Consider the following 10,287-nt stretch of genomic DNA (forward strand, 5'->3'; position numbering starts at 1 on the left):
TCTCACTGTCTATTTTCTCTTCACTTGATAGGGTACACCTAGTTCTTCCACAGCTGACCACTTTCGGTGAAGCTATTTCTGCGGGTGAGGCCATACCCCCAGACTCCAGACAGAGTATAAAAAGCAATGCACATGGAGTGGACAGAGAGATTTATGTTTCTGGGGGAGGAGATTGGACCTTTGACAAGACACAGCTGTCTGAGGGGGTGAGCTGGAAGATTCATCCCTGGGGTGAGGAAGAAGAGGAAAGAGAGGCTTTTAAATAGCAGGTGGCGTCACTGTTTCTATAAATGCTGAACACTGATTACGAAAATGGTCTTTTATTAGACAGCTGCACCAACCCATAGGACAGCCCTTCAGGCTCTAGCTAGGGAACTTTCCCTGCAGTTCAAAACATGGTTGACTGCACCTCCCTGCCCAGCACCAGAGGTGTTTGTTATTTTTTTCTGCTCAAGAACTTTGCACAGACTAGGAATGAGAGATCCATGGGGGTAGAAAGGCAGGAACAAGCCAGGGCTTTACTTCAAACATGGCCAGATTTCATGATTCTTGCCATTTGTGAATTTGCCTAAGAGCCATTCATCCTCCCTTTGAGGAGACAGAGACACACGTGTTCTGCCCTGGGGACGAGGGAGGCAGAGCAGAGGGGTTTGGAGTAGGCGGGGCTTGGGAAGACGGCAAGTCTCTCTGTAAGGTAGGACTGAATGGACTGTATTTCCCCATGTATAAGACACACCCTTTTTTGAAAATTTTGGGGTCTAAAAACTGAGTGTGTCTTATACAGCGGTTGTAGATTTTTTACTTGTATTTACCACTTTTTCACACTTGTTGTCTTTGCGCTCATTGTTTCGCACTTGTTCCCAGTATATTAGGGTAGGTTACATTTTGCCATGTTCTTCCCAGAAATGGCTCAGAAAAGATTTTCATACAGTGCTGAGTTAAAGTTAAAAGTGATCCAGTTTGCAAAAGTGAATGGAAATCGTGCTGCTGAACGTAAGTTTGACCTCCTCCAACTGAGAACTCAATCCAAGACTGGCTATGGGAAGAAGAAACCCTACAGAAAAGGCCACATCAGAAGAAGGCCATGAGAGGCAAGTCAGCAAAATGGCCTGATTTAGAGAGAGAATTGAAAACATGGATTGAAGAGCAAAGGGCATTGGAATTCCTGTGTCCACAGAGATGGTTCAACATGAGGCAAGAAGAATTGCTGATGGAAAAGAAGTTACTGATTTCAAAGGAGGACACAATTGGTGCTTCAGGTTCATGAAACAGAATGGACTAAGCATGTGTACATGCACCAGACTTGCCCAAAAGATGCCTGAAAGCTATGAGCTTGAATTTTATTGTTTTGTTATTCAATGTCAGAAGACACATCAGTTTGAGGTGGGATAGATTGCAAATATGGACAAAGTCCTCCTTCAATTTGATGTCCCAAGTAACAGAACTGTTGATAAGAAAGGGGTGAAAACTGTAACTGTGAAGACAAGTGGACATGGAAAGAGCCACTATACAGTTGTTCTAGCTTGTTGTGCCGATGGAACCAAGCTGCGTCCTATGCTGATTTTCAAATGTTAAACACTACCAAAAGAAGGCATTCCTTGAGGAATGATTGTCCACATTCATCACAAGGGTTGGGTGGATCAGGATGGGATGAAGATCTGGTTTGAGAAAGTTTGGAGAAGAAGACCAGGTGGACTCTTACACAAACCTGCCCTATTGGTGCTTGATCAGTTCAGGGCACACATAACAAAAACCACAAAGAAGATTGCTGCAGAGAAAAACCAAAACTTGCCGTCATACCTGGAGGCTTGACATCCCAGCTCCAACCACTTGATGTCAGTATTAACAAACCCTTCAAGCTGCCATGAGAGATGAATGGAACCCATGGATGAAGTCTTCTGGGGACAATTTGACACCAGCAGGAAGAGTAAAGAAACCCAACTATAGGAGAAGTTTGTACCTGGGTGAAAAGATCCTGGGATAATATCAAGATTGAGATCGTTGTCAAGTCATTTAAGAAGTGTGGCATTTCAAATGCCATAGATGGAACTGAGGACAAGGCAATATATGAAGACAGTGATTTGTCATCAGATACAGATGAGGACAAGCTAATGGATGGGAGTTTTGACAGTGATGAGAAGTTGTATGAATTTTATGATGAATAAAACTTGAGTTTATGTAATATATTTTTTTATCCAAATTTTGGGCCCCAAAATTAAGGTGCGTCTTATACATGGGGGAATATGATAATTGGTCTCTCTTCTCATTGATTAACTGAAAAACCCCTTCTGAAATGGAAGAATGGATGGGCAGGAGACTGAGGAGTGCCTCATCTGCCTACCAGCCTCCTTGCTTTTAGGAAGGTGAACAGCAGGTCTTACAGCAGGTTAGGGTAGTCCACTCACTTGCCATTCTTTGGAAAACATGGTAGCCCATGTGGCTGAGAAACTAAAGTCAAGGAATAATCAAAACCTCACTGGCCAGGTCCCCCCACTAAGTGAGGGGATCCACTATTATTTTCCAAGAAGGGGTAAATAACAGCTAACATTTATTGAACACATACTATGTGCCAGGCATAGTGCTAAATGTTTTGTGTCCATTAACTCATCTAATTCTAACAACTCCATGAAGTAAGTTCTATTTTCAGATGAAGCTGCTGAGAAGAGTAAAGAAACTGCCCACAGAGATGCCACTGGCAAGTGGCAGACCCAGGATTCAAACCCAGGGTCGTCAGAAGCCTAATGCTTTCAACTACCACTCATGCTGCTTCCTTTTATACTGTATTGTGAGTTCAGAAGATTGTACTCCAGAAGATGCTGCTCTGGCATAGTAACTATTCTGAGGTACAAGCACTTGAAAAACAGCAAACACAAGAAAAACACTCTGATCTTCCTTCTTTTTTTTAAAAGCAGAAGGTGAAATTCCCATATGATAGATGACTTCCCTATATCAGAAAAGCAACGTTCTTATCACCAAGGATAAGTTGAGACCAAGAGGACTATACCAATGAACCTTGTTAAAATAATTTTGGTCTTCCTTTCGCCTCCCTACATAGTTTAGTCACTTTTCCACAAATGCCTTTCCCCATTTCTTTGGGTCTTTGTTTCCTTATGAAGGCTCCTATGTCACCTAACACTTGTATTAAATAAACTGTATGCTTTTCTCCTATTGATCTGTCTTATGTCATTTAATCTCAGGCCTAGCCAGAAGAAAAGCCCTAAGAGGGTGAAGGGGAAAGTGTGCTTACCCTGCAATGGCTCCCTTCCAAATGTACTCTGTTCTCCTGCCCTCATTTCATCTACCTGTCCTCTTCCCGGGCTTTCCTCAGATGTGTGGCATTGCAATGTTGCCTCTTGCCACATGTGTCAGATTTCCTTGGTCAGACTGGCTTGACATGGGACTTTCTGCTAAGATATATCAAAGATGTTAGCACTTTGAAAAATGTAAGCAGAAGTTGTCTGATCCATCTGCTAGGTAATAAGACCAGCTCACAAGCCACATGGTGGAACTGCCTTCTTTAAAAACCCAAAAGGACAGATGGCCAGAAACAGGGACAATACCTTGTCTAATCTAAACCTCTTCAAGAGAGAGCATGTGTCAAGAGGCACATCATTTAAGAGGTATCCCACAGAATGAAGGCTGCATAAACGTACGTTTGGTAAAGCCATTTCTGCCGAGTGAGGAAAATTAATTTCTCAGCATGGAAAGCTAGTTTTGTCAGCAGCCCTAGAGAAAACACTGAGTCTCGGACGAGCAGTCAAATAAATCAACTTGGAAGCTCAGCTGGACTCCCCAAATGAAGCGTGTGCAGCTTCTAAAACCTTTCTTCTCCCCTCCAGAGGGACAGTAGGAGGACAGACTCCCAGAGGTTTCAGAAGCAGGACTCACAGGTACCTTGTGGTGCATCTGTTCCCCAGCGGGAGCTCAAGGCAGCACATTCACTTCCCAGATGCTGGGTTTTGGACAACGGGGGCTGGCCACTTCCCAAGCCTTTTCCTGATGGCCTGGCTTTGGCTTGGGGACTAGGGTGGAGGCCGCTGCTCTGAGAAATGCATTTGCCCTTCAGTTGCAAAACATCTCTAAGTGATTAATGAACAAGTCCCAGGGAAGAAGAAATGTCACCGGCACCTGAAATACAGCCACCTCTAGAGCAAATATTTCACCCTTTCAGGAAGCCCCAAGCCACACTGACATTAATGAGAAAAGGAAGAAAAGAGGGTCCGATTCAGTCGCAGTGGTAAGGACTAGGGGCAGACTAACAAAGGATTCATGGTCCCATGTAACAAGATGATAAATTTACTCACAACACACCATGACCTTTGGTTTCCCTTTTGGCGAAATGTCCATCCTACGCAATCCAGCCCTCAGCAGGGACCATAACTCTTTCTCAGCAGATGGTGTCTGCCAGCCTTAGCAAGTCAGGCAGCCACCCTCCAGGCTGCAGGTGGAAAAGTCACAGACCATGCTGGTGCTGGGCACACTGCTGGCTCCAGGAAGGCCTCATTCAAGGTGGACCTCTTGGGGAAACCATCAGCCGGTTCAGTTCAGATCATCAAACTTTGTATCTCCATTTCGTGATCCTGTGACTAGAAGGTCAACTCCCTGGGCATGTGATTCTTCCTATATTAAAGTTAGGGGTCAGACTAGGTATGTGTTTTCACATCTTTATTGGCAGTGAAACCCATTTCATAGACTAAAGACTACAAGATGCCAATAACGCATAAAACAAATGTAATGAAACTTCTTCAGTGTTGGCACAACATGATGGTAAGGAGTTCAATCATTTGAATGCCAGCTCTACCACTTACTAGTCATATGACCGTGGAAAAGTTCCTTATCTGCCAAGCCTTAGTTTTCTCATTCATAAAATAGGATGATAGCAGTGCCTACTTCAGTTACTGTCAGGATTAATGATATAATACAGGAACAGCAAGCACTTAGTACAGTAGGGATTGATAAGCATTTGCTATTATTATTCATCATTGTCAGATTGTAGTGGGGGGGGTCAAGTTTTATATACCCAACCCCCCTCTCGTTTTCACTTCATCCTTCGGTAGCTCCGAGGAAGCTCCGAGAGCTTGAGCTCTGAGCGGCCCAGCCTGAACACCACTGGGTAGGTGAGTGTTGCCCACACTGTCTGAGATCAGGCTACCTGAGGAGCCGTCAGATCCCTCAGTGACCAGGTGTCAGGGCTCTGTGCTTAACAAGCACACAGGTGCTTCTTATCTTCAAGTTCTTTGGGGGACACCAGAAGATGGTCCTGAAAGTCCCTTTAGCTCTAGCATTCAGGATTCCACCTATTCCTCCGCCTCAGTCAGGGCCAGGACCTGGGCCCAGATAACCCCTACAAACTTGAGGCCACCCATAATGGGCTGGTGGGAAGTGGCCTGCGCCCTACTCTGAAGCGCCTACTGGAAGCTGGGCTCACCCTCTCCCCGACCTCCTGGACTCTGGACCCCAGTTTCTCACTCCAAACCTGTGGCCTGTGCCTGTCCTCTCAGCCTCCTCTGACTTTGCTGGCCCTCACATGTGCCTGCCCAGAACTAAGTTCCCTGCTTGACTATCCCTTGGCCTGCCCTGTACTGTTATTGCCAGCATCCTGGTGGGACAATTTCATGGGCAGAATAAGAGTGCATTACAGTAAGAAATCTGAAGAGATGCTATTTTCTACCTAATCAATTTCTCCCCATGGGTCAATTTGGCTGCACTTTTATTTTGAAACAAAAGGAACTAGAAGCAAATGAGCAAACACCTTGTTATTGAGAACCATCTGCAGAAAATCCCAGGGAGCAGCTCCAAGGTCAAAGCTTATTTGTTCTGCCTCATATGGAAAACAGCCAGCAGGCAGGCAGGAAGGGAAGTTATAGAAACACAAGAAGTTTGGGTAAAAACAAGCACTTCTTTTCAACTGAATGTAAAAGTAAGAGTTCTTTGTGCAACCTAAATCTTGAAATTCAGAACATTTGTGTACTTCACAGAAACAACAACAGTCATGTTGAGTTGGCTGGGGTGGCCGGGAAATCAACAGCAGCCCTGAGGCTCATGCCTGGCTCTTTCCTTTTCTTTGATCCCAGATTTTCATTTTTTAAAAAGTGCCATCTGTTCTTTCTCCAACTTTTATGTTGGAGAAAAATAATTTCAATTCTTGAAATTGTGTACCTCTTTCTCTCTTTCTTTCCCTCTTTCTGCATAGGTGAGGATAGGGTAGGGAGTCAGAAGTGAGTTTCTATTAACACTGTGTGTGGCTAATTCCCATCAGGATGGACAAGCCCTGCAGTGCTGGGCTGATGAGCAGTGCCATGAGTAAGGTGCACAAAAATGTCCATAGGCCTTTCCGTGGTGGTGGAAGTGTTCTCCACTCGTACTGCCCAACAGAATGGCCCCAGATACATAAGGCCAGTGAGCTCTGGAATTGTGGCTAGTACTGAGAAACTGAATTTATAAATTTATTTCATTTAAGTTAATTTAATTTTTTTTTGTACAAGATTTTTATTGCTCAGGGGTAGAATTCATATTCATATCATTTAAATTAATTTAAACCTGACGCTAAATATTTAAATGTGACAGTTTAAGGGATTAGTTGTATGTGTGTGTGTGTGTGTGTGTGTGTGTGTGTGTGTGTGTGTGTGTGTGTTGGTGGAGGTTTCAGTAGGTAAGCAGCACTGAGATCCTGCAGCAGCAGACTCTGATCCTCTCCCTCTTCCCTTGGTCCACGGTCCTCTCATGCACCACCACCAATTCCCTGAATATCTCATGAAGCAGTTTCCTCCAACATATGGCACATAGTGTTTTTTTTTTGTTTGTTTGTTTTTAGTGAGAGGAGAGGAGGCAAAGACAGACTCCTGCATGACCTCTGACGGGGATCCACCCAGCAAGCCCACTAGGGGGCGATGCTCTGCCCACCTGGGGCCGTGGCTCTGTTGCAACTGGAGCCATTTTTTTTAGTACCTGAGGTGGAGGTCACGGAGCCGTCCTTAGTGCCTGGGGCCAACTTGCTCCATGGAGCCTTGGCTGCGGGAGGGGAGGAAAAGAAAGAGAGAGAGAGAGAGAGAAGCAAGAGGGGGAGGGGTGGAGAAGCAGATGGGTGCTTCTCCTGTGTGCCCTGGCCAGGAATTGAACCTGGAATATCCACACGCCATGCCAAAGCTCTACCACTGAGCCAACTGACCAGGGCCCATAGATAATTTTTTTAAAAATTGTAGCTTCCAGCTACTGTTGTTGTTATGTCAGCTTTCCTGGTCTAACTCCCTTCATTATAATCTACCATCATATTTCCAACCCCAATATCACTGACATTTTTTAAAAAATTTTTTCTTGAGAAGAAATAAATCTAGAAACATAATGTTGGTTCATTGGTGATTCAGTAACAGGATATGAATATATTTCTAAAAATGTGTTTATATATCAATGTAAAAATAAGTCATGTTCCATAGGAGTACGTAGCAAATAAATGGGATCGGAACTGTTTTACAGGAATTGGGATCTTGTGATGCTGGCTTGGTAGAGAACAAGGTACGCTTGTGTGAACTTAGCATCACCAATGGTGTGATGTCAAGTAGAAGTCAAAATTGGTCATTTGCCCAGTGTCTTCCTTATAGATCACATAGCCTGAGGCCAATTTTAGTTTTAGCCACATATGGGCGTAAAGTCTCTTGGCAAGAAACTAGTAAAATATATAAGTAATTCATATAAAGTTAATCTGTTGTTTAGGAAGACTAAACTGGGCTGGCCAGACTGAATGAAAGAAAGGAAACCAGCTCTTCCCACAAGCCTGCTGTTCGGGGGTGAAAGAAAATAAAACACTTGCCTCCTGGTTTTCTCCCACTTATGACTATGTAGGGCTTGTTTGAAAGTATCAGTCACTGATGATGTCACTTGATACCCACAGCTTACATGGAAAGAGCAGGTCACATTTTACAGATGAAAACAAAACAAAACAAGAAAAACAGAGGTCCAGGGCTAATGTTCACAGGGTTAATTTTCTGCGTGGATCAGGAATCCCAGATTGAGGCTAAGGTGAGACCCAGCATTCAAGAGCATGTCTAACTGCATAGTGGGAGGGCCTTCTAGGAGACGACCTGCCTGAGGGACATTTTTGTTGAGAAGAATGAGGAGAGGGCACACACCCTGTGGATGGAGCACTTGGAACCTGTCACATTCCAGCCTTGGAGCCAACACCATGGCTCTGTGCCAAAGCTTATGGAGAAAGGGGCTCTAGGAAGAAACTCAGTGAAGGGTTCAAATGGCTGTTTCTGAGTGCAGGCAATGAAGAGTGGTCCAGAGTGCAGGAAGAGGTAGCGCCGTGTGAAACACACCAGGGCTCCAGCAGCGAGGCTTTCCGGGACATGTCGCAGCTCCAGGCTGTGCTGCTCGGGGCCACAGCTGTGCGCTGGAGTTGAGAAGCATAGTTGGGATCTGCCATCAGGGTGTGTAATAAAAAGTTGCCACTCCTCTGCCAACCTTCTCCAAAAGTCTGTTGGGGGCTTGGGAGAGGGATGTAGACTGCTCCCCAGTTCCCACTTGCCACTGACATAGGACCCAGCTCTTACAATGGCACACAGGCCCCAAGTGGATTCATGGGCAATAGATGGCAAAGAAAGGGCTGGAAGAGAACGTAAGGACAGCTGGGATAGAGTAGGGTATGCAGTCTCTCCCCAAATATGGATGACTTGAAGGTTTGTGTATTGGGTTATTCGGTAATTATGGTTTGCGGGACTTCTCAGTTACCAACAAGCTAGTGAGGCTTAGAGAAACCCGGTTACACAGTAATAAATAAAAATTTGAAACTCTAAAATTAATTTTGAAATGTGATCCAAGCTCTTAACAGGGAGGATCTGACCTGCTGCTGCTTAGGCTGTGTCTGAGGCAGAAGAGAGCAAAGTCTGGAAGCGGAAAGTAAGCACAGCTCTTCTGTTAGATGCCCACCTGCTCACAGGAATAATACATTCTCAGTGAGAAGGAAAAAGGAAACACCAGGGTGTCTTAGTAGCGGGCCAAGAAGAGACCCTGGAGGGGCATGCCTGCTGAAAATACAACTTATAGCTCTCAGACTGATGAAAAGTAGGTCACAATAATGAAAACTTGTCCACATTGGGCCTTGTGCCCTTCTTGTACACCACAAAGCCAGGAGGTCTGTCCTTATTGCTTTCCAGGAGGGTGCTTAAGGCATCCAAACACAGGGTACTCAACAAACACTTGTTACATGATTCCCTACTTTTAAACTCCTATGCATTTATAGTTTTCAAGGAAATTTAGCAAAGGAAACCAAGTAGCTATTTTTGGTTTTTCTTTAGGTTACACTTTATTCTGCACAATTTTGAAACAATGCAGTAAGAGTATATAATTACGAATGGGGTAGTTAAGCAGTGTTACAGAAGATGGAGTTCCTGCCGCTAGTATTCATGGCCCGATGCAGAAGACGTCAGTCAGAAAGAGGAGTTAGTGAATGGTTCACAGTACTAGACTTTTTACCCTCAAGCCATATTTGATGTTCTCTTTACCCATTTCCATGTCTTCTCCATTCCCTATGAGAGTAGGGAAGCAAGGGGCAGCACAGCAGAGTCTGGGGCTCTTTATTCTGACCACTGGCTGCAGCGTCTCCAGAAAACTCTATTCATACAGGGCCTCTCATTTAGGTCTGGCTAATTAAGGAGCCAGGAGAACTTGCCATTCAAACTGCCCTCCTCTCTTGTCCACATCCACTGTCCCTGGTAGTGCCCCTCAAAAAGTCTACTTTGGGTCAGACCAAGCCAAGAGCCTAGGGGGTGACGTCTAGGACAATGAGGAAAAGAGGGGCTCTTGACTTTCTGCCACCTGGCTCTACACTCCCTAAAATAAACACACCCATGAATTGGAGGTTGGTCCGTTGGCGGGCAGGAGCATCCTCTGGAACACATGTGCCCTGAAACAGCACCTGCTCTGCTCCCCCTCACCCACGCTGTCTTTCATCCAACTTCACACTTAAAAATGTCTCCTTTTTGCTTGACCAGGCGGTGGCACAGTGGACAGAGCATTGGACTGGGACGCGGAGGACTCACATTCAAAACCGTGAGGTCACCAGCTCGAACAAGGCTCACCAGCTTGAGCCCAAAGTCACTGGCTTGAGCAAGGGGTCACTCAGTCTGCTGTAGCCCCACGGTCAAGGCGCATATGAGAAATCAATCAATGAACAACTAAGGTGCTGCAATGAAAAATTGATGTTTCTCATCTCCCTCCCTTCCTGTCTGTCCTTATCTGTCCTTCTCTCTATCTCTGTCACACAAAAAAAAACAACACAAAAAAACTTCT

Source organism: Saccopteryx leptura, chromosome 4 (genome assembly GCF_036850995.1).
Source record: "Saccopteryx leptura isolate mSacLep1 chromosome 4, mSacLep1_pri_phased_curated, whole genome shotgun sequence".
Classification (NCBI taxonomy): Eukaryota; Metazoa; Chordata; class Mammalia; order Chiroptera; family Emballonuridae; genus Saccopteryx; species Saccopteryx leptura.